We start from the raw sequence: 24851 nt of genomic DNA, 5'->3' as shown, positions 1-24851 counted from the left end.
ATAAAGGGTTTTGAACTTATTCAGTTGAATGCTTCCTCACTACAAGCACAATGTTCCTAAAGAAAGAGAGGGAGCATATCCATAAATATTTGAACCTAAAGAACAAATGATTTCTTATGGTCATAACCAATTACAATGCAAGATAAAAATTTCACAATCTGAAGGAAAAAATGCCTGAGTAAGTACTTCCTCAGCAATCTACTTCGGGGAGATGAGCAGGCTTCTGTTAGACATGTGGAATTTAATATTAATGCATAGTATAGTGATTTTTTAAGGAAAAAAATCAATGCAAACCTAAGTCAGCAAGTTCAATCTTACTTTTTTAAATGAAGCTAAAACAAACCAGCAAATACAAAGCTTAGTCTCCTCCTTGATATTTCAACACAGTTGTTACCTTGTACCATTTCACCACAGAAATTGTCAAATTCCCAGGGGGGATATTCTATCAAAAAGCAAGGGTAAGTTTATGCTTCTGACCTCTCTTCTTCGCTTCTTCTCCCAATCGCTCTCTTCTGACGGCTGCTGCTAAGGACGACAAACTGCCCCTCACTACTGGCGTCGTTTGTTCTACTGGAAGCAGCTATCAACCGACGTTGCTCTTCCAAGCCCTTTTCAATTTGCTTTTGCTTACTGAGTTCTTTCTGTTGCTTCTCTTCCACTCTCTCTATTCCTTCTTGTTTTTCTGACGCCCTGCGATCCAGTTCGGCATGCAAAGCTATCTGCTTTGCCGTCCAACAGAATCACAAATCTTTCCCCCTCGTTGTTTGATTCAAATATATAACAGACTGATGACAGATTCCTTTCACTTCTCCCTCCTGACGTCCGAAGAACAAATCCAAAAAGCCGCTTCTTTTCCTGGTGTGCAGCATACGAAACTACACAGGGTAATGGACACGTGAGCCTTGTGACTTGTGTTTGTGGATCAATTAACTTGAAACAGTCACAAGTCACTAATAAATGTGATTCTGTCATACGAAAGATGTCATGGACGGCCCGGGCAGCTAAGATTTGGCGCATTGTTTCATAAACAACATCTGGATGGTCATCTGATTTCACCTCCATAGAACCGAGGAATCGAACAATAAGTAACTGATGAAGAATAGAATCTTCGGTTTCAGAGTTTGTGCTTCCTGCAGATTCTCCACGTGGATTCGTGCGCCTGCCTCCCTGGCCAGAGGCTGCTGCTTGGCCAGGCTGATCGTCACGCACAGGAGAAATGACGTCGGACTGTGCTGGAGTGTCCGGGGCAACAAGAGGATCTAGAGAGAGGGCAGCCAGATCTGTGCACTCAGATCCCAAGGATCCCGAACTGCTGGTTCGAGCTGTTGATGGCCGAGAGTGTCCTGCTGGCCGTAGGCTTTCGTGCCTCTGCAGGAAAGATGGGGAAGGAGTGACAGCTTCCGGAGCAGACTGACTTACTCGTGCAGCAGTTTCCTCTGGATTTTCACTTCAGTAGATTTGTTTACATATGTTGTTTATTGTACAGATCCACTCCTCATGGTCTATTTAGTCTCTGCTTGTAAAATTGAAGATTTTTTTTCCGTCAAAAGAAGTGATCTGAAAACAGTATCGCCTGTCTTCACAGTCAACAGCCATCACTGCACAGTTGTCTGTGTGCATGGCCAGGCCTCCTGCTACATCCCCACGGGCCTGACTCATTAAATTTCCACCCTGCGTGAAGTAAAACTGTCTGTCCCAGGTAGATGACACCAAGCCTGTTTTATTTCTAGCATGAAGGTATCCAGCCTTTCGGGTTAAGTTTCGATTAACAGGAAATTTGGTGAGGTCTGGGTCAGGCACATATGAGGGGTCACTGGCTACTTCCAAATCCTCTATTATCTGTTGCACGGTCTCTACGTCACTGTCCATTTCCCTGCGAACATTCTGCACACTTGTCCCAATATTAGCTAAAAATTCTTCCAGTTGTTCACTGAGATTTTCAGAACCCATCTGAAAGAAACTTATCTGATCTTGCATGTACCCAAGTAGAGGTTCTAACAATGCTGTCTTTTTCTTGTCCTGAAGAGTATTTAATGCACAAAATTAATGCATCATGGTCTGGTGTTGTTTCTTTCTGGAAGTGTACACATCTTCTGTTACTTCATATTTCATTTGTCGTTTTCTCTTTTTTTTTTTGACAATCGGCTCTATCTGTTAATTGCAGCATCATGATCATTACTGGCAATCTGAAACACTTCCTTTAATGTTAATATTTCTTTCAGATCTCTTTCTTTAAACTGGGTAATGGGGAACATCATGGCATGAGCAAGTTGAGTTGAAAGTACCTCATGACAAGAGCTAAGTTCATCTATAACTTTTGAAAACTGTTGTAAAGTAGAGCTCATAACCTCATCATCACCCCCCAGTGGAAAACGCTGTTTTTCATATTCTTTTAAAAGTTTTGAAGTCAGGTGTGTTGCTGCACTTAATTCATTCTGTGCATCATAAATCCGATGCATAGCTTGATACAGTTCGTTCATACAGTTGGAAATAGCTGCAGCATCTTCTTCAAATACACCCAGGAAAGACCTTGTCTGCGGGCTGTCCTCCAGCGTCTCCTCTATGGGCAGCTTGTCGGTCCCCTGGCCTTGTGGACGAAGCGACCGCCCACAGGTCCCCGCGCCCACAGGTCCCCGCGCCCGCAGCAGCAGCAGCAGCTGACCCCCACCCGCTCTCCTGCAGCCGGCTCTGTGCCATCCATGATGTATAATTTTTTTGATGTGTTGTTGCTGTATTCTGATTGTGGATATTTTGTTGAGGATTTCTGTATATATGTTCATCACAGATATCAGTCTGTAATTTTCTTTTTTTATTTGATCTTTGTCTGGTTTGGGTATCATGGTGATGCTGGCCTCTTAGAGTGGATTTGGGAGAGTGGCCTCTGTTTCAACTTTTTGGAATAGTTTGAACAGAATTGGTATTACTTCCTTTTTAAAGCCTTGGTAGAATTCAGCAGTAAAGCCATTCAGTCCTGGGCTTTTCTTTGTTGGGAGACAGCTGATTACTGCTTCAATATCATTGCTTGTTGTTGGTCTGTTCGGGTTTTCTTTTTCTTTTTTTTTTCTTAGTTCAGTCTTGGTAGTTTGCATTTGTCCAGAAATTTATCCATTTCCTCCGGGTTTTCATATTTGTTGGCTCTAGTCATTTATAATAGTCTTTAATGATTCTTCATATTTTTTTGGTATCGGTTGTAACATCTCCATTTTCATTTGTAATTTTTGTTATTTGAGTCTTCTCTCTATTTTGTTGCTGTTGTAAATCATGCTAATAGATTGTCTATTTTGCTTATCTTCTCAAAAAACCAACTTTTTATTTCATTGATCTTTTGTATAGTTTTTTTTTTTTTTTTTTTTTTGGTCTCTATTTCATTTAGTTCTGCTCTGATCTTAATTATTTCTTTCCATCTACTACTTTTAGGATTGGATTGTTCTTGTTTTTCTAGTTCTTTGAGTTGTAATGTTAGGCTGTTTATTTGAAGTATTCTATTCTTTTGATGTAAGTGTTTATTGCAATAAACTTCCCTCTTCATACTACTTTTGCAGTTTCCACAGGTTTTGGTATCATGTATCTTTATTTTAATTTATGTCAGGAAAGTTTTTGATTTCTTGTTTAATTTCTTCTCGAACCCACAGGTCATTAGAGAGCCTATTGTTTAGTTCTCATGCACTTGAGTACTTTCCAAAGTTTTTCTTGTTATTAAGTTCCAGTTTTAATCTGTTGTGGTCTGAAAAGATACTTGAAATGCTCGTGATTTTTAAAAATTTGCTGATACTTGATTTGTGACCTACCTAACATGTGGTCTATCCTGGAGAATGTTCTATGGGCTAATGAGAAGAATGTATATTCTGTAGTTGTTGCATAAAATGTTCTATAGATATCTACCAGGTCAAATTTGTCTAAAGTATAGTTTAAACCCTGTGGTTGTCTGCTGATTTATTGCCTAGATGATCTGTCCCATGCTGAGAGAGGTGTGTTTGGGTCACCCACGATTATTGTATCAGGGTCTATCTCTTTCTTTAGGTCTAACAGTGTTTGCTTTATATATCTGGGTACTTCGGTGTAGGGTGCATACATATCTATGATTGATATGTCTTCTTGCCAGATAGATCCCTTTATCGTTATATAGTGGCCTTGTCTCTTTTTATGGGTTTTTAGTCTATCTTATCCAATATAAGAATAGCTACTCCTGCTCATTTTGGGTTTCCATTTGCATGGTCTGTCTTTCTCCATCCCTTCACTTTTAGTCTGTGTGTGTCTTTACAGTTGAGGCAAGTCTTGAAGGCAGCGTGTAGTTGGGTCCAGCTTTGTGATCCAGTCCCACAGTCTGTGCCTTTTGAACAGGGGGTTTAACCCATTCACATTTACGGTTGTTATTGGCAGGTGTTATCTTGCTCCTGGCATTTTGTCACTTTTTGTTTAGAGGTTTTAAATGTGCTCTGTTTCTTTTCCCACTCTTATGATTTGTCTTCAATGCTTGTTGGTTTTTTGAGGTGGTGAGATTTAGTTTCTTTCTGTTGCTCGTTTGCATGTTTCTTCTGCCAGTGGGTTGTGTTCTTTCTTGTGTGTTCATGGTAGTGATTAGCATTTTTCAGATTCCAGATGCAGAACTTCTTTGAGGATTTCATGTAGGGCTGGTCATGTGGCTGTGAACTCTTGAAGTTTTTGTTTGTGTGGAAAATATACTATTTTCCCATTATCTCTGAAGGATAGCCTCGCTGAAGGATAGTATTCTTGGATGGCAGTTTTTTTCTTTTAGTATTTTGAATATATCATCCCATTTTCTTCCGGCCTGTAGAGTTTCTGTTGAGAAGTCTGCTGTTAGTCTGACAGGGTCTCCCTTATAGATGATGTGATGCTCTTCTCCTGCTTCTTTTAAGATTCTCTCTTTGTCTTTGAGCTTTGCCAGTCTGACTATAACGAGTCTTGGAGAGGATCTTTCTGGGTTGAATCTGTTTGGATCTTTGAGCCTCCTGAATCTGAAAGTCCATGTCTCTTCTCAAACCTGGGAAGTTTTCCATTATTGTTTCATTGAATAGGTTTTCCATGCCTTTTCCTTTCTCCTTCCTTTCTGGAACACCCATGATTTGAAAGGTTGTGTGCTTAAGGTTGTCTGCTAGTTCTCTTAGATTTTCTTCACTTTTTAAAATTCTTTTTTTTATCTGCCTAGGTTATTTCTAAAAGTCTATCTTCAAGATCAGACGTTCTTTCTTCTTCTTGCTGTAGCCTGCTGCTTAAGCTCTCAGTGGTGTTTTTCATCTTGTTGAGTGAATATTTCAGTTCCATGAGTTTTGCATTCTTTTTCAGGGTATTAATCTCTTTGTAAATTTCCTCCTTCATAGCCTGGATTTTATGCTGTCTAACTGTCTTCTCAAAACTCAGTGAGCTTCCTTAAGATTGTTGCTTGGGATTCCTTTTTATCATTTCAAGGGTTTTCTGCTCTATAGGGTCTAGTATTTGAGAATTACTTTACTCTTTTGGTGGTGTCATATTTTCTTGGGATTTCTCATTTCTAGTATCTCTACATTGATGTCTGGTCACCTGGTAGAGAAGTTGTGTCTTCTATTACTCTGGAGTGGGCTTTGAGGAGAGAGATATCCTCTGCTTTTTCTGGTCTCTGCTGATGACTTTCCTTGTGTCAAAGCAGTTCAGTGTCTGGTGGGCCCCCTGCCTGGTGACTGTGCTTACTGCTATGGTGTTGAGCCACTTTTTCAGCAGTTATGGCTGTGGTGGTGGCTATGGTGGACCACCAGCACAGAAATGGTGTTTTCAACATGCTTCTTGCTTTCTTCCATGCAGGGGATGCTGCCCTCAGCTCCTGCCATGGACCCCAGGTGTGCTCCATTTCTTGCCTGCTTCTAGGCAGATGGGGCTTCCCTCAGCTCCTGGCTAGGACCCTGGGTATGCTCTCTGCTTTGGTTTTTTTACAGCCTACCTGCCACTCTCTCTGCAGGAGTTCCTTTGGACTACTGGTGCTGCTTTGTCTACGTGTCACAAAGCCCAAAGTGCCTGGAGTATACATTCCCCACCCTTCCCACCCTGTACTTCAAAGTTCAAAGCCAAAGACTAAAGGATGCCAAGCCCACCTCCCTTTCCTGAAGGAAGGATGAAACCTGGCTCACAGTTTGGACTCAGAACTCCCCTGTAGAATCAGGCTAAAGGTGGGACATAGCCTGAGATGGTCCCTCACTGGACTTCTTGCACTTTCCTCTCCTGTTTTCCCCATTCATTAGTTTTATATCCTGGGAGAAATTCCTTGATAAATCACTTGCACGTGTTTTCTCATCTCAGGGCAGGGTCTGCTTCTGGAGCACCTGCCTGAGACAGTGACAATTTGAATGATTGAATGTATTTCTCTTCACATGATCCCTCCTAATACCAAACCATTTTTATTAAAGGCTGAGTTTACATATAGTTTCATTTTTATTTGTTTAATTTTATGTAAAAGTTATAATGTTGATATAAAGGAGTCCATGAATTAATGGATAGACCTAACCAGAGTTCCATAAGCTTGTTCTCTTATAAGTATTTCTGAAAATTTTGAAAGGTTAATGTAAATGATTGTAAATATGCAATATTTAGATCTAAATTTGTAATATTAATTCTATTTGATAATGCATGCTATATGTCAGGTTGCTTTTCACGTGTTATTTAATTTTCTTAGCAAATCCACAAGGTCAGTCTTATTGTTACCAATTTATAGATGAAGAAACTAAGGTGCTGGAAGTTAAATAGATGCACAGTAGATAGCTGGATCCTGACGTTGAACCTAGGATTGACTCCCAAGCCTATGCACTTATCATCAAACTTCATGACATCAAAATGGAAAAAAGAGAAGAACCATGTACATAGAGTTTCTTCCATGTTAATTAGAGATAAATAGAAATGTATTCTTCATAACTATATGGAAACTTTTATGTATTATAAAGAATTAGAAGTTTCTCAGGAATAATCTTTTCCTTAACAGTGGTTTGCAAAGGAATGTTGTCCCATAGTAATGAGAGAACCCTTCATGAAAAGATTCCTAGATAGCGTGTCTAAGTAAAGAAAGAATTCTTTGAAAAATGATCATTTTGACATTTTAGGCCAATAAAAAATATTAAATCAGCTTCCTTTGGACATTTGACTGATGATGAGATGGTAGAAAAACATAAGTGAAGAAAGACAGTCACCTGAGTGACTAGATTTTTTGTGTGTCTAGCTGGCAAGATAGATTAAATAGTGCTTTTCTTTGGGGATGCTTTAAGAATTGTTATACACACTGTTTTCATAGTTTCTCATCAGTTTCCATATCATTTCTTGGCTTCAGGACAGACTATTGATAGAATTCAATCAGGTAGAGAAAAGGTTACAATACTTGCTCTGGGAACTGTTTGAAAACTCTCAAAGGAGATGTGGTCAACTCTGCTCTTGTGTGATGACAGAGAGGTCATATATTTCTCTAAAACATTAGCCATGGGCCATAGATGCTAAGTTGTTGCAACGAAAACTGCAGAAATTTATCAGTAGGAATGGTGTGTAACCTTACAGAGCACATTGCAAATAAATAAAAACAGTGTTGTAGGAAATACTGAAAAAAATATTCTTGTGTCAATGCATGATTCCAGATTCTGGACTTCCTTGAGGATTTCTTGTAGGGTTGGTCATATGGCGGTGAACTCCCACAGTTTTTATTTGTCTGGAAAATACACTATTTTCCCCTCATCGCTGAAGGATAGGCTTCCTGGGTATAGTATTTTTGTTGGCATTTTTTTCTTTTAGGATTTTGAATATATCATCCCATTTTCTTCTGACCTACAGGTGATTTGATGCTCTTTTCTTGCTTCTTTTAAGAGTTTCTCTTTGTTTCTTCTTGCTCTAGCCTGCTGCTTAAGCTCTTGGTTGTGTTTTTTATTTTGTTGAGTGAATATTTGAGGTCCATGAGTTCTGCTACATTCTTTTTTAGAGTATTTATCTCTTTGTGAATTTCCTCCTTCATAACCTGGATTTTTTTTCTTGCTTCATTATGTTGTTTAACTGAGTCTTCTAAGATCTCAGTGAGTTTCCTTAAGATTGTTGCTCTAAATTCCTTTTCATTATTTCAAGGGCTTCCTGCTCTATAGGCTCTGGTATTTCAGAATTACTGTATTCTTGTGGTGGTGTCATATTTTCTTCAGTTTTTGTGTTTCTAGTTGAGGCCTTGACATCTGGTAGAGCAGCTGTTTCTTCTACCATTCTGGAGTGGGCTTTGAGGAGAGAGATCTCCTCTTCTTTTTCCATTCTTCACTGGTGACTCTCCTTGTGTCAGTGAAGTTGAGTGTCTGTCAGGCCACCTGCACAGTGGCTGTGGCTACTGCTGTGGAATCAAGTTGTTTTTGTGGCAGCTATTGCTATGGCAGTGGCTTTGGTGGGTGACCCACATGAAAGTGCTGTTTTCAGTATGCTCTCTTGTCTGCTTTTGGGTGGATTGGGTGGCTGCCCTCAGCTCCTGCATATGACACTGGACATTCCTATCCTCTGTTTTTATATTTTTGATATGTGAAAAGTTATATCTCCTAGGTTTCTAATTGATAATATTTTATAATATGAGAGAAGTTGAACATTGTTTCTTATGTTTACTGTCTTAGTATGGACAGGCTGCTATTAACAAAATACCATAAAGCCAGTAGATTATAAACAAATTTATTTCTCACAGTCTGAAAGGCTGGGGAGTCCATGAACCAGGTGCCAGCAGATTTGGTGTCTGATGGGGCTCAGTTTCCTGGTTCATAGATGGCACCTTCTTGCTGTGTCCTCACATGTGGAACGGTAAATGAGCTCCCTTGGGCCATTTCATAAAGCCACTGATCCAAATCCTGAGGAGCCTCCTCTCATGACCTGATCTCCTTCTCACACCGTCACTCTGGGTGGTTTGAATTTCATCATATGAACTTAGGAAGATACAAACATTCAGACCATAGCACTGACCACAGGTATTGTTTTTTTCTCAACTACTTGTTTATATCCTATTATTTATTTATTTGTTCTTCACTTTTTTTATTGATTTATGTGAGCTCTTTAGCAGTTTTGAAAACTATCTCTAGGTCTGTTATTTTCCTTGCAAATTGGGTTAAACTTTAACAGTGTGTATAAAGAAATTATAATTATTCTTCCTTTTTGAATTTGAGGCTTTGTAAATTTCTTAGAAATATGACAGGATTTAAAAAAAATTTATCTCCTATAAGGCTTTTTCTAATCATCCACCTAAAATAGATAGCATCTTTCCCAATATACAGATAAGAAAGTTGAAGGTCATAAAGGGTAAATAATAGGCCCAAGGCCACGCAGCTTGTAGGTAGTGCAAACTGGAGCCAGAATTTAAGCTCAACGTCATCTGACTCCAAAGCCAGTATCGATGTATTATCCTGTCCCATCCAAGCCTCATCACCTCCCATGGATAGAAATATAGTATTTTAGGGTTGAAAGAGATTTTCTATGCAAGGTCTTAAAAGATAGATCTAAAAGGACATATAGATTCCTGGTAGTAGATAATTGAAGCTTATCAGTTTCACCAACGGTTACTTCTACTAGAGAAATTCTCAGAATTATTTTACTATGATGTATAGAATCTCTGATATTTACTACTTTTGCATGCATTAGTGCCCTCTCATTTTTAATACCCCTTCCAGATGATAAACATTATTATGTGCAATTATTATTATTTGCATTAGGAAGGCTAAGATTTCTAGCTGGAATTAATAATTAATCCCCATAAGTATAGTTATTTATTATTCAGAACATTATGTGGTAGCAGAAAAATGACTATCAGTAATTAAGAGTTTCTATAAAATTCTTTTGGAATAAATTTTCAGATTCAGGAAAAACAAAAGGCTGATTAATGGCATATTCCTGCTAAATGTCAGGAAAACAAAACATATGCTCTCTGTCAGTAAATCAAAATTACTGGTAGTCCTAGAAGAATGCATAATCAAAAGAGTTGGTAACGTAATGTTAAATAATTCTTTATATTTGAATTATTTAAGATAAATTATTGATCTTTACTGACCATGGAAATTATATTATTTGAGTTGAAAGGTTGAGGTTTAAGGGTTCTACTCGTAGGTCTAATTTATGTTCCCATAATTTAATAGTTAATTGCTGATTATGGATGAGCATGTCATAACACTGTATTATCTCTCTTTTTTAATAAAATTATATAAGGTTTTGCTTAGCAAGGAAAAGGCAATTTATATGTAGTGTTGTTACTCATCACACAGATGTTCTAATGACTTCCTTCAAACAGAATACAATTTTTTTATTAATATATATAGAGAGAGATGATTATGACATATAAATTTACTGTATTATTACTCCATTCAATGAATATCTATCAAGCCCCTAAACACTGAGCAAAACGTTGAAGGGTATTTGGGATAATAAAGACATTGTCCTTGCTCTTGAGTGGGAGATGGGCTGGATGGTGAGCCGAGTTGCTTAGAACTGGGTGTTATAACATGAAGGTCAATGGTTCAGATTTCCCAGATCCCTGTACTGGCCAGCTGCCAAAAAAAAAAAAAATAATAATAATAATAAAAATAAAAGAGATGGGAGACAGCTATTATAACCCCGAAGTTAGTTGTCCCTCTATCATCTTGCTCAGCACCACCGCTAATATTAATCTGTCTTTCTCCTCACTATCCAGATTCAGAACTCAGCATCTTCTTTCACTGTCCATACAGAAATAACTTTCACAAAAATACTGTGAAAAATGTAGACTTTGCTGATCATTTCAGAAGACAGTGAAGAGTAATGGTTAAGAGCATGGTTTAAATCCTGGCTCTGAAGCTTCCCGGCTATGAGTTGCTGGGTAAGCAATTTAGATCCTGTGCCTTAGCTTCCCCATCTATAAAGCAGGGGTAATAATAGTACTTACAGGGTGTGGTAAGGATTAAACAAGTTAATGTGTGTAGAGTTCCTTCTGTAAGTGAGTACTGTAGAAAGAAACATAGTTATAATTTTTAAAGGGTTGGCAATGAAAAGGGTTTTCATTACATACCACATAGGTAGAAAAACAACTCTAAAATTCCAATTCGATGTTTCTGTGCTCTCCAGAAGTCTCCTCTCTATCGCCTGGCATCAGAGTTGGGTTAGGATTGGGGATAAGTCCTCTAGTTTATTCTCTCACATAAGCCTAGTCTCCCAGGAGTAGATTAATGAGTTAGAGGGGCCTATAGATCACCTAAAGGGAAATTCAAATACAGGTCAAAGGATAGTTAAAGAGGCCACGACTAAATATATAAATGTGGTAATAATTTGTGTGGAAAAATTGGAGAAATCTCAACAGTGACAGTGAAGAGAAAGGATGAGCAGGCAAAAGGAGAAGAGGCTGGGAAAAACCTCTAAAGATAACCAAATTAGTAAAATTTTAAACATGAAATCTGTACTTCCAACATAAGATGCCAGACTAAGCACACTCTATTTAAGAAAGTTCATTAAAATTATAGTAAAAGATGTAAACCTACAACAATGGAAAGAAAGTGTGGTGGGTATCAGAGGATGCAGAAGGCAAACTCTTGAAAAAGTGCTGACAAGTGCAGCTGAGCTTAAAATCCTCATGGAGAGGCTGCAGCAGAGGAGCGAAGAGAAGCTAGACTGACCAGCAGACCCTGGGGACATGCTGGGTTCCTGACCATCAGGCCAGATGCGTTAGACAGTAGGTTGGAAAAAGTAGGGCTGAAAGTCGGAAGTAATTATAGGTTCTATATGAAAATTTTGACAATTGATCCCAGAGGACAGTGGAGCATTCCTTCACAGTTGAGGGAAAATGCCATTAACCTAAAATTCTATACCTAAAACATTATTCCCTGTTAGAATTGAATATAGACATTTTGTAAACATGCCATGGGTGAAAAAGTTTGTTTCTCGCATACCTTTTCTAAAGGAATTATTTGAGGATGTGTTCCAAGAAAGCAAAGAACTAAACTAGGATAGAGTAAACTACGGGATTCAGAAAACTGTGTAACCAACTCAGGGGGGCAGTAGAAAGAAGCTCTAGGGTGAGAGCGAGGCAGCAGGGCCCGTGTGGGGAGACTGGACAGGAGAAGAGGCTGAAGGGACGGCCAGAGACCAGATGGTGTGAGAGAGTGCTGGAAGAACGGAAGGATAAGCAAATGGCGGAGTGCGCAGAGGATGAGAGGAGTGATGAGGAACTCCAGGTCAAAATGAAAACCAGAGCAAGAAAATCATGGCCTGAATATGAAGCAAACGCACTAGGATGCCTCATAAAGATGAATAAACTGGGTCCAAACAATAGATAGAATGTGCAAGAAGCTGGAAGATAAAGGAAAACATTCACACATGGAAGAGTAAAATATTTATATAATAAATTCATGGTGCAAAAGCATAGCATCTTGGTCCATTTTGTGTTGCTGTATCAGAATACCACAGACCGGGTAATTTACAATGAACAGAAAATTATTCAGCTCATAGTTCTGGAGGCTGGAAAGTCAAAGAGCATGGAGTTGATGAACACTACTTGGCACAATGATCAATATTTACACCATCAAACGATGTAAATAATATCAGTTGGTTCTTTAACTTATGGAATCAACCTGTATACAAACACTGAAAACTTTATTTAGGCATGTAAAAAATTTAAAAGTTCTGAACCCTGACAATATAAAAGTAAGGATTTGGATACAACATTGAGAAGTGGAGGGAAGGATATAGATGACAACATAGTTACTTTACAGAGGGGGCAATAAAGGAAACTAATAGAAGGGCCAATATTATTGATGCAGATCTGCTAGCGAGGGAGGGAAGAAGAGAAAGCATTACAGATAAACTAGATCATCATCAAGCAGTGATGGAGTCAACAGATAAAAGCCGAAGCTGAATATTCAAAAACGAGCTGTATAAATGTAACAGAGGCTTCTAGTTAACTATTTAATATTCATCCTCCCCTTTGTTATACAATAAAAATGAATCAGGGCACATGGCCACCCAGCTAAAACTACATTTTCCTTGCAGTTGGGTATGGCCAACAAGGATGGGAGCTGAAGAAAAGTGTTCGAACTTCAGATCAGGTCCTTAAAATATGAAAAGCATGGCGCTTGCTCTACCTCCCTAGGCTGGAATGCAGCTGAGGCAGAGAGTCTGTTAAGCACGTGGAAAAGGGCCACCTCTCACAGAGGCCAGAGCAGCAAGACAGAAGGAGCCTGGGTCCCAGCACTATCAGAGTGCTCTAAATTGCCTACTAGGGCCATGTGAGAGGAAAATAACTTCTGCCATGCTAACACCACTGTATTTGGGGGGTTGGTGTTAGAATAGCCTGACTTGTATCTGACTCCTACGAGTAATTATCTGGAGACATAAAGGTAAACATGTAAGACTTAAAACAGAAATGATTGAAAGTTTTATTCTGGAAACTAGAATCAGGTGGTGTAGCACTTGAACAGAAGATAAACATTGCTTTTCATTACAAAGCTATGTTATTTAATTTTTAAGCATGTGCTTGCACTATTTTGATGAAATGAAAGGTCATTTGTTAAGTAGAAGAAGATAGGACATATACAGTAGCAAAATGAAAATAGCCCATTCTTTCTCCACTGTGAGAAAACAACTTGGTGATTTACTTTAAGCTACTTTTCTACACACATTTTTTCTTTGTTTGATTGAAAGTCTACATTTGACATTAAAATTTTTTACCTACATTATTGTACATATGTTATTTTATTTATTTACTTATATTTTTGGTGGCTGGCCAGTGTAGGTATTGAACCCTGGCCCTTGGTGTTATCAGTACCATGCTCAAGCCAACTGAGCTAACCAGACAGCCCCCATATATATTATTTCAAGTGAACTCCGGCTCCTGTGTGGAGATTGGACTCTAGGAGGCAAGATGAAAAGGGACATGACCAGTTAGGAAGTTATTGTAGCTGTCCTGGCAGGAATTAATGGTGGCTTGTACTTGGATAATAATAATAATAGAAATGATGAAGGAGTTAGGATTCTGGATACAGTTTGAAGTTCGGTGCCAAAAGAGTTTGTGTGTGGAGAGCAGGTGGGGCATGAGGAAAGGGAAGAGCTATTGGGTGACTGGGAAGGGAATGATGCTAAATAGTAAGGGAGGAATAGATTTCAGGTAGGAAATCAAGAATTCTGTTTTAGATACATTAAGTGTCAAATACCCATTACACATCTAAGTGAAAATATTGACTATCAGTTGTATATAATAAATCCAAGCTCCAGAAGAGCTTAGAATTTGATGCGTACACACACACACACACACACACACACACACACACACACGCACACGCACACGCACACGCACACACACACACACACACAATACAGAATATATATATTTCAAAGATCCTCGGTCTATTAAAAAAGATCCTATATATGTATACATGTACGTTTATTTTTTATTTTATTTTTTTCCCCAAAGATCCATACCAGGTCGTTCACCTTTCGGGAACATTCTAAAAGCCATTAATTCTCCTCTGTACTGGAACACCTACACAAGGTTTTCTTAGCCAGACTCAGAAAAAAGCCTCTTTTCCTCATTTCCCTGCACTCACATTAGGCGACAGGTAGTTTTTGTTTTTTTTTTCATTTTCTTTTTTGTGACCGGTAAGGGGATCGCAACCCTTGGCTTGGTGTCGCACGCACCGCGCTCAGCCAGTGAGCGCACCGGCCATCCGCATATAGGATTCGAACCCGCGGCTAGAGCGCCACCGCGCTCCCAGTCGCTGCTCTCTCCGGAGCGGGCCACGGGCCGACCCAAGCAAGCAGGTAGTTTAAATCACGTAGTAAAAGAGGGTGGAGTCAAAACGCTGTGATCCACAAGAACAAATGGGACGTCAAGTCGGTTCACCATTGGCAAACGGGGGGTTTAAATAACTCAATGAAGAAAAAGCAAGTTCTCAAAAAGAGGCCGACCCCCGACTCGGTGGGAAGTCGCCCGAAGGCAGTGGGAGGGGCCTGCGCCCGCCCCGCCCCTCTCCTGGGGACGCGCGACGTTTACACTCCTGACAGCGCCGGCGGCGGAGGAGGAGCGGGAGCCGCTGGAGGAGGAGCGGGAGCGGTTGGAGGAGGAGCGGGAGCGGTTGGAGGAGGAGCGGGAGCCGCTGGAGGAGGAGCGGGAACCGTTGGAGGAGGAGCGGGAACCGTTGGAGGAGGAGCGGGAACCGTTGGAGGAGGAGCGGGAGCCGTTGTAGGAGGAGCGGGAGCGGTTGGAGGAGGAGCGGGAGCCGCTGGAGGAGGAGCGGGAACCGTTGGAGGAGGAGCGGGAGCCGTTGGAGGAGGAGCGGGAGCGGTTGGAGGAGGAGCGGGAGCCGTTGGAGGAGGAGCGGGAGCGGTTGGAGGAGGAGCGGGAGCCGTTGGAGGAGGAGCGGGAGCCGTTGGAGGAGGAGCGGGAGCCGTTGGAGGAGGAGCGGGAACCGTTGGAGGAGGAGCGGGAACCGTTGGAGGAGGAGCGGGAGCCGTTGGAGGAGGAGCGGGAGCCGTTGGAGGACGCGCGCGCCTCCTCGTCGCAGGGTGGGTGCCCGCGCCTGCAGCGTCCGCCGGACGGCGCGGCGGGAGGTGGCCGATCGGCTCCCGGCCTCGCTGCCCAGCCCAGCCCCCGGCCCAGCGGGCCTTTCCGCCGCCGCGCCTGGACGAACCGCCCGCCCGCTCCGGCTCCGTCGCGGGCGGGAGAACGGAAAACTCCCAACTTCCTGGTGAGTCGCTGCCGCCGCGGGCGCGGGCGCCTAGGCCGACTGGCCCCTGCCAGGCGGGGCTGCTTGCGGGAGTCGGGCCGGGAGACGGAGGTCGGGACCCCGCAGGGCGGCCTCCAGGATCCCCGCGCCAGTGGGATGTGGGGCGGGGCGCGCCGAGCTCGGGCCGGCTGAGGGTTCGGGTCTGATCGTTGGCAGTGGTTGGCGCGGGCGGCAGGAACCTCATGCCGGGTACCGATTCTGTCGCCCCGAGCCGGTCGTGGGCACCGCGGAGGTGGCAACAGGTCCTTGCTGTCAGGACCCGAGGAACTTCAGTGAAGTCCCGCCCTCGGCGGATGCTGATTGGTGGCCTGTGGTATTTATCCTCGTGGATTGGTTGAGTCCATCTGTCAGGATTCGGCAGCAGCCCGACTTAGAAAAGTGAAGTTCACTGGGAGAGAGAGAGAGTGGTGGCAGCCAGGGACATAGAGGAGGATCTGAAGTGGCTGGAGAAGTACAGGGAGGGTGACAGACCTTCTGGACAATGACCTTTAGAGAGACTCGGGATTAGAAAATGTCAGAGAGAGGAATTGATTGGGAGTTAATGGCGAACATCCGTGCTGATGGGGGCAATGGAAAAGAAATAAATGGAACTTGAGGCCAAAGTCAGGGAGAGGAAGGGGACCCAAAGGAAAAAGAAAAGTAAGACCACGTGGCTTCAGAGAAGCGTTAGGCAGCGAACACAAACTAGAGGATGCGGCAGTGAGGTCTTAGAACGCCCGTTGCCTCTCTTTTATGCTGTAGACTTTGGGAAACGTATCAATAAATGAATCCTGTTCTCCCATAGCTGTAGTCCTTGTTAGGTATAAATACTAAAAATATCTAGGATCCTGCTGTTCTCTGCACGGGTGGCCCAGAGCCCACGTCAGGAACTCCAGAGGCCTCTGTCCCTGCTCCTTCCCAACGGTGGCCTGTGCTGCTGGTGTGTGCACCTCTGGTCTGGAAGGCAGCTGACTGCAGGGCTGTGCTTGCAGCTTGAATGTGAGAGCTGTGGTGTTCACGTGGAAACCCAAGAGGATCTTTGACTTGTGGAGTGGAGCCGGGGTGGGAAGAGAAGGGGAGATCGTGTGCAGGCTGTGGTCCTCACATTATGGCCCAGCCTGGAACTGCAGGGTGTCTAAAACTTCTAAACTTGAAACTGACTTTCCAGGTAATTAGGAAGGAAAGTTGTAGGAGTGAGCAGGACTGAAGCCATGTTGGGAACTAAAACTGCATGGGTTTTAAAAGATTTGAATAGGAAACGGATTTTTTTTTTTTTCCCTTGGACTTCATTTCTCTGAGTTCTCTCTTTCCCCATGGTTATTTGATATTTTGAACCTCGGTTATGGGGCAAGATGACATTATTTACATGGACGTGAAGCTGTTCTTCGGTCGACCTAGAGCTGCAGAATTGCATGTGCTATCCAAGGAAGACTCACTAAAGCTATGCTGAATCCATCCCTCCAACAGGACCCTGAGATAACAGCAAGGACGGGAGCAGAAAGCAGACGGAGGCTGGCTGAGACTGCACCTGGTTCCTTGCACGTGCCCCTCCCTCCTGCTTTTCATTTTTCATACTCCATTCCCTCCGCTCCCCCTTAAAGTCCCCTGAAACCCTAAAGTGGTAGACAGTTCTAGTCTGTCTCCTTAGACATCTGATAATGAACTTCCTGCCTCGCACCAACATTTGGGACTCACCAGTCTTTTGTTTCTGATTGGTGAGCAAGCGGTGGGACCTGGATGCCAGGAACATACTTGTAAAGGTAGGAGGATAGGACATATTTGATTGAACTATTTGCAGCTCAAGATGGGGCTTATAGGACTTGAGCTTGTGTTAGTTGATTGGGAGAGGGTTCAAGGAAGGGGTGGTTTTGTTCTAGACTGGGTGCTGTCAAAAAGCAAGAGCAATTCTATGATTATCTTAATTTTTACTTAGAAGCAGGCCAAATAGTGCAAGAAAGGGAGACATCTGGCCATTTTGTGGTTTGGACAAAGTTCTTGTTTTTGTCTGTTCTTAGACAATTAGAGAATGGTCTTGGTATTTGTCTTGCTCCAGAAAGGTAACACAGAGAGTGTTCTGGGACATGGTTTATGTTCAGTAGGAGAACTCCATGGCCTGGCTCAGCTATGGTGGTCAGGGGCTGCTTTTTTCTTTCTCAAAGTTCACATTATAATCACTTGTTTTGTTACTTTTTTTCTTTCTTTCTTTTTTTTAAAAGATGATCGGTAAGGGGATCTTAACCCTTGACTTGGTGCTGTCAGCACCACACTCTCCCGACTGAACCACAGGCTGGCCCTTGTTTTGTTTCTTTTAATCAAATATCTTCTGTGTTAGTTCATTCCTGTTGCTTATAACAAAATACTTGAAAGTGGGTGATTTGGAAAGAAAACAAAATCTATTGCTTACAGTTTCTGAGGCTGGGAAGTCCAAAGTCTTTCTGGTGGTGGTGACAGTGACCCCGGGGTCTCACATTGCAAGATGGTGGAAGCTGAGAGAGCAAGACAGAGAAAGACAGGCCCTCCTCTTCTTTTAAAGTCCTCAGAACCACACCCCTGTCCACGATTTTTAATCCATTTGCTCCTGCATGGTCCTACAATCCAATCACCTCATCAAGGCTCCACCTTTCAGCTACCATAATAGTCCCACCCTCTTAACAGTCACAGTGGGGGTAAGTTTCTTTCTTTTTTCTTTTTTTTTTAACACCAACCAGGAGTTTAATATAAATACAACCAGCATAGAGAAACTGAAAACTATACATCAGCCAAACCCAGATGCCAAGAAGTGGAGATGACGGCAGGATTTCTGACCCTTTGGTTCAGCCAGCCCCGCAAATAAAATCCAACCAAAAGAAATCAAGAAAATAACCATGATTCCTACTGAGCTGTGGGAGAAAGAGGGGTGACGGGACAAAGGTAGGTGTGGGTGTCACCATGGGGTCAGGTCTGACCCTGGGCTGGGAGGGGGAGGGCAAGGTCCTTCACCAAAACATAAGCCAAACCCGAGCCACCCAGGTGCTATGAGGCCCTGCCCTAGCAGGGAGGCTGTGTCACACATGCAGCAGGACCCCGCCCCTCCCCCAATGGGATCAGACAGTGGCCACCCAGGCCTGCTGGGCTGGAGGACTGACACAGGCTCTTCCTCCTTGTTTAGGCTGCCTGTGGTGAGAGGACGGGGTCACTGCTTAAGGATGGCACCTGGCTCAGCCCCAGCAGACCACAAGAAGCCGGCCCCAGACTCACTCAGTGCCTCCAGCAGCTGTGCGGACGCCGCATCCTTGGCTACATCATGCCCGTCCTGCCCATCTGCGGCCAGCGCAACCCAAATAAGGCCACTGAAAGGCACTGGATGACCAGGGATCACCACCTGGTACCAGAAGTGGTGCCAGCCAGCAGGTCCTGTGCCCAAACACTTGGTGAGGAACACCGGGCTGCCCAGCCTCATTTGTTAGCACAGTAGCTGGAGGGCAGCCCAAGCCCCTTGGGACCCTAGCCTGTCCCTAGCCAAGGCCAATCGGCTGCCCTGCGGCTGTAGGCACCGCAGTGAGGGACCCGCAAGCTGTTGGCGGAGTCGCTGCTTCGGGTCTGGCTTGAGCCACTCCACAGCCACCTGCCCTCCACAGAGGCTGACAACCCTCCCACCAGGGCCTTTGGGGCTATGGCCGCCGGTGGCGGTGCGCTGCGAGCGGAACTTGAGCAGCGCGATCTGCGCGGGCGCCGCCGGGGCTGGGCAGCGGCAGCGCCTCCTGCAGGCCGGGCCGGAGGCTGCAGCGCGAGCAGCAGCGGCGGCGGCTCCGGTCGGCGGCGACCCGTCCACGCGCAGCTCGCTCTTCTCGCCGCAGCGGGCGGCTGTGCAGCGGGGCCATGGCGGCCTGCGCGCCGCGCCGCGAGCAGCAGCGGTCGTCGGGAAGCCGCGGTTCAGGCCGCCGAAGGTCATCGGGAGGTGGATCTCGTAGGCGGCCCGCGCGCTGCCACAGTGGGATCCCCTGGTGCTCGGAGACGTCCTGGGGCAGCCGCCCGAGAGCACCTCCGAGCCGGCCGGCGGCGGGCTGCTCACCCGGCCTGGGGCTGGCCCGCCGTCCTTCCTCTGCCCCTCCACCTGCACCAGGCGGACGCCCCTCTCCCTGACCCGCGCCTCCAACGCCGCCTCGTTCTCTAGATTCACCTGCTCACCCCGGAGCTCACACGCCGGCTTGGACTTGTAAGTTTCTACTACAGAAAACCTGGGGAGTACAAGTCAAGCCTCAATGAGTTTGGGGGGACACAATTCAATCCACTACGCTTTCCCCCTACTTTAAAAAAAAATGATTTTTTGAAAACCAGGTCAGTTGTCTTATTTTAAAAAATGTCATATTCTGGAGCAATCTGATTATTTCTTTGTGATGGCATTTAACTTGTTCCAATAAGCTGAACATAGGTCTAACGGCTTAGAATGGTTAAATAAAACTTTTTTCTGGCAAGAATACAGTCTGGACGATGTCAGGAGGTGAATACATCCTGGCAAGAGGTATGGAATACAATAGTAGATTGCCTCAGTGCTAGTGATGTTAAATTTGTTTAATTTATTATTATTTTTTAGTGATGTTAAATTTCATAACCTGGTTAAAGTTGAAGGCAAACTTCTTCATTATAAAGGATGGTCAGTGAGCCAGCCATTTGTCTGTGGGTACTTTGGTGCTATGCAAGTATCTGCTTCCCAAGACCCTCTTTCCAGCTTCAATTATCCAAACCTAAGTCGATGACTTTATTGTTCATTCTACATTTATTAGATGGCACTTTTTTCTTTTTTGGCTGGCCAGTACCGGGATCTGAACCCATGAACTTGGTGTTACAAGGCTGTGCTCTAAACAACTGAGCTAACCAGCCAGCCCCCTAGATGTCATTTTTCTATAAGCAATTTTCTCTTCTCATCTGGGGATAAACTGCAGTTCCTCCTAAAACAGGGCATACTTCATCATTTTCCCTTTCAATGTTGAATTTATTATGTTTCTTAAATGTTTCTTTTCTTTTCCTTTTTTCAATGCTGGATTTTAAAGTAAGAATTAGCCATATGAGTCATCTCAAATCATGACAAATAAGTGTTTTGCCCCCTTCGTTTCCAGTATCATTAAGGATTCATGGATTTTTTTTTTCAATGTTTTATAAAAAGTTATTACTCTCCTTTCTTCGTGATGCTCAAATTGTCCCAAATTTGGGCAGTGGGAACTCCTTCAAGTTGGCTATGTAACTGCAGACAAGAGACTTAAGTCTATGACTTGACAGAATCCATCTTTTAGGGCCACGGATCAGATCCAGCCTCCTGTCTGTTCTGGTAAATACAGTTTCCTTAGAACACAGCCATGCCCACTTCATTCACATATTTTCTCTGGCTGCTTTTTACACTCTAAAGGCAACAGAAACCACATGGACCAAAAATCCTAGAAGATTTTCTATGGGGCCTTTTACAGTAAAAGCTTGCCAACCCCTATTCTAGAGGCAATTGATAACATGATATTCTGTGCAAAGGGCTGTTTGTCAGATTACTCTTGTTATTTGATAATTTAAACTATTTTAAATTTATTTTTCTAATTGTTGCTTAGATAGAGAAATACATTTGATTTTTGTATAGATTTTGTAGCCAGTGAATTTGTTAACTGATTTATTAATTCTAATAATCTATCTGTTGAATTTTTTGGATATTATATGATTATGTTATATACATATAATTTTATTTTTTCCCTTCTAATCCTTATACGTTTTACTTTTTATTTATTGCCCTAGCTAGAACCACCAGTACACGTGAAATAGAAGTGCTGAAAACCAGTATCCCGTCTCTTTCATAATATCAGGTAGAAAATTTTAATTACTTTAAGTACAAAACTTTCAGGGAAATACCTTCGTATATTAAAAGGATACTTAATTCTTGGAAATATTTTCTCTTTAAATATTTTTCTGGGGCTGGCCAGTTGGCTCAGTTAGTTAGAGCATTCTGTTGCTAACACCAAGGTTAAGAGTTCGGACCCCACTACGTGGCAGCTGCCAAAACAGAAACAAAAACCAACTTTTTGGAGTATAAAATTTTGTGTTTTATTATAATATCATCTTTTTTACTTAATATAGTCTAAGCATTGTCATTAAGTATTATGTTGTTTTTCTTCTACAAGATTTTAATACCTACGTGGTATTCCGTCACAGGCTTAGTTAGACATTAAACCATTTCATCAATCTCCTATTGGAATTTTCTATTCTCTCCAAGTCTGTGACAAATTAACCGCTTCCCTATTCTCTCTCTCTCTCTCTGCTTTTCCTGTGTCTGGTTAGTACGGGGATCCCAACCCATGGCTTAGTTGGTGTTCTAAGACTGTGCTCTAACCAACGGAGCTAACTGGCCAGCCCTCCTGTTCTCTTTCACAATGACCACTTCTATTTATAGATACTCAGTATGTAGGAACGATTCTACGTGTCATCTGGACAACAAAGCTAAATGAGCCCTCAAGAAGTGTACAGTTTGGTTAGAAACTGTTGACACACAGGGAATAGGAAGGGCAAGGGCAGAGGAAGGGCAGGATTGGCACCTTTTGGAACAGAGAGGAGCTAGGAGGAGTGTAATGTGTCCTGTCCTGTCAGGGACAGGTCACCCGGGTTTGAAGACCAGGGTAAGGATTTGGGAGTTTATCCCAAGAGCAATTGAGAAGTGGGGGGATGGCATGACACAACTGGCATTTTAAAAAATGCCTCTTGTTGGCTCCTTTTTAATCTTCAGCTTTCTGTGACCCCTTAATTGATCTATCAGCCAATGTCACCAGTTAGTCTTTGGCCACCCTACCCTCTCACCTCAAAATTGATCTGCACATAATGACACAGCCCAGTAAGACATACTTCTTGCATTAAATCATGAAAGAAGGTGTGGAAACTTACTGGAAGTTTCTCAGGAAGGAAGAGGAGAGGCTCACACTATACGTGGCAGCCAAAACTGAATCTTTGAATGTTCTCCCCCAACCCCTGCCCCAAAGCTCCACTACATACATCAGTGGCCTCAAATCATTTTTTTCTCACCCAAAACTGAAAACGTCCACCTTTCTCCATACCCCGCCCCTCTTATCCCCAGCCTCAGTTCTTGCCTTCTGTATCCCTGCAGCCCTTTATGTAGGAGGGATCTTGTCCTCTTGTCAATTTCCCCTGTTTTCAATGTTTGTCTGGGTGGGGGAGAAGGGGAGAGGAAGGTCCACAGAAGGGCGGACAAAGATGTGCTGGGAAGTATAGCCGTGATTCTTGGTTTGCTCTGGGCAATGGTTTATTTTGATTTTCAGTTAATATCTGGTGTTGGTATTCATCTTTTGAATTATAAACACGTCGTACTCAGATTACCATCTGATAGTTTTATTACAATAAAGAAAGTTATTTTTTGGTTTGCTTTTGGCAGCTGGCCGATGTGAGGATCCAAACCCTTCATCTTGGTGTTACAGGTGGGCTTTAACCACCAAGCTAACTGGCCAATGAGAAAGTTATTTTGTATGGTACTTTAAGGACACCCAAGTGAGGCTCCTCTTAAGGTTGAGCAGCATGAGTCTGAGCGCCTTGGTCCACTGCTCCTCTGTGTTCCAAAGGGTGGTGATGGAGCAGCATTCCCTGCTGCCCCCAGCGTCCTCCAGCAGGCCTTTGCCCATGTGGCTCTTGTAGGGCAGGCAGAGGCCCTGCTCACCCTTCCCAGCCTCTTCCTTGAACTGCTGCATGCCGTCCAGGAAGGCCTGCATGGCATGGTCAAGTCTATTACTCAAGGACTCACCCCACCCATATAACAGAACAGGGGCAGCTAAGTGGAGCCATCTGTTAAGGACTTCAGATAGGAGTGGTTTCTACAGGGGACCATCCTGTACCTCTGAAACGGCAGCCCAATCTCATAGGAAAGGGCAAGCAGCAGCAATGCCGTCTGTCTCCAGGCAGCATTAATCTCATTCCAGTGCACGGGAACAGTGGGGGAGAACCAAGTCTGAAGTTATTGATGACGCCCAAGGGGCCCTCCTCCCAGATCTTAAATGTGGCAATGAAGAGGTTGGTTTTCTTCAGCCAGTGCAGCTGCCCATGGGCGTGGTGCAGCTGGTTCTCCACGATCCTCAGCTCATCCTACAGTCCCAGCTGTTGCCACTCCAGTGCCCTGCAGTCCCTCTGGACCCACCGCTCCCACTGTTGCAGCTCTGCAGTCTCGGCCTGGGCTGCCTGCAGCTCCGCAGCCGCCCTTGCAAGGTTCACGTCCACATCCTCCAGCTCCTGGGCCAGCCTTGCCTCCTCCCGTTCCAGGTCCCCCAGCTCTGTCTGCAGCTCCTCCTGCCCCACCTGCTCGCTGGTGTCCAGGCAGTGCCTGTAGTCCTGGCTCTCAAGCTGTTTCAGACTCCGGGTTATCCGACGGAATAATGCCCCTTTCTCTGATCATGAAAAATTTTCCAATCTGGGGTTTGTCTTTTAAGCTTTGGACATTATTCTTGGTTTGTTTTGGCCAGGAAAAGTCAGTCTTTTCCTCTGTGGCATCTGGCTCTCCAGTCATTCAAAAGTAGTTCCTATTTCAAGATTAGGGCAATAATATCTATCGGGGCTTTGTGTCTCTACATATAGTCTTTGATTTTCCTGTAAGTTTCCTCTTACTAGAAACATAAAATAAAAATTAATCCGTTCCTTCTCATATTATGTGGCCAGATACAAAAGGCCACATAACTGTACTGATAGGAACAATCCACGATAGGTAAATTCACACACAGAGAAATTGGAGTGGTTGTCAGGGACTAGGAGAGGCGGGATGGGGAGCGACAGCTTAATGGCTGCAGAGCTGATGAAGCTGTTCTCTCACTAGACAGAGGTGAGGGCTGCAGCACATGAGAAATGTACTTCATGCCACTGAATTGTAATTTTGAAAATATTAAAACACTTTATTTTATACAAGGGATATAAGTCAAGAAAAAATGATAAAATTTGGGAGATCCAGGACAAAGACAAAAATGAGGACAAGCACAGTGGCAGGGAAGGGGAAGGACAGCTCTGGAGTGGGGACTGGTGAGGGTGTTTGTGGGAGCTCTGGAGCCAGGGCTTCCCAGCCCAGCCCCCTCCCCAAACCCTTCTACTTCTTTTGATGTTTCAGGGGTGGTTAGGTGAGCTTGCTCTGGCTCTGTCTAGCTCTTGCTCGTGCTCTGG

General features: G+C 43.6%; 2 pseudogenes; both read right to left on the bottom strand.

Moving 5' to 3' along the window:
• Positions 1 to 464: 464 nt before the first annotated feature.
• Positions 465 to 16908, bottom strand: LOC134378220 (DCC-interacting protein 13-alpha-like; annotated as a pseudogene).
• Positions 16909 to 23173: 6265 nt separating this feature from the next.
• On the bottom strand, positions 23174 to 24038 carry LOC134378219 (beclin-2-like; annotated as a pseudogene).
• Positions 24039 to 24851: the final 813 nt, after the last annotated feature.

Source organism: Cynocephalus volans, chromosome 5 (genome assembly GCF_027409185.1).
Source record: "Cynocephalus volans isolate mCynVol1 chromosome 5, mCynVol1.pri, whole genome shotgun sequence".
In the NCBI taxonomy this organism is placed as follows: Eukaryota; Metazoa; Chordata; class Mammalia; order Dermoptera; family Cynocephalidae; genus Cynocephalus; species Cynocephalus volans.
The sequence above is the reverse complement of the archived record's forward strand: the minus strand, read 5'-3'. Positions and strand labels throughout refer to the sequence as shown.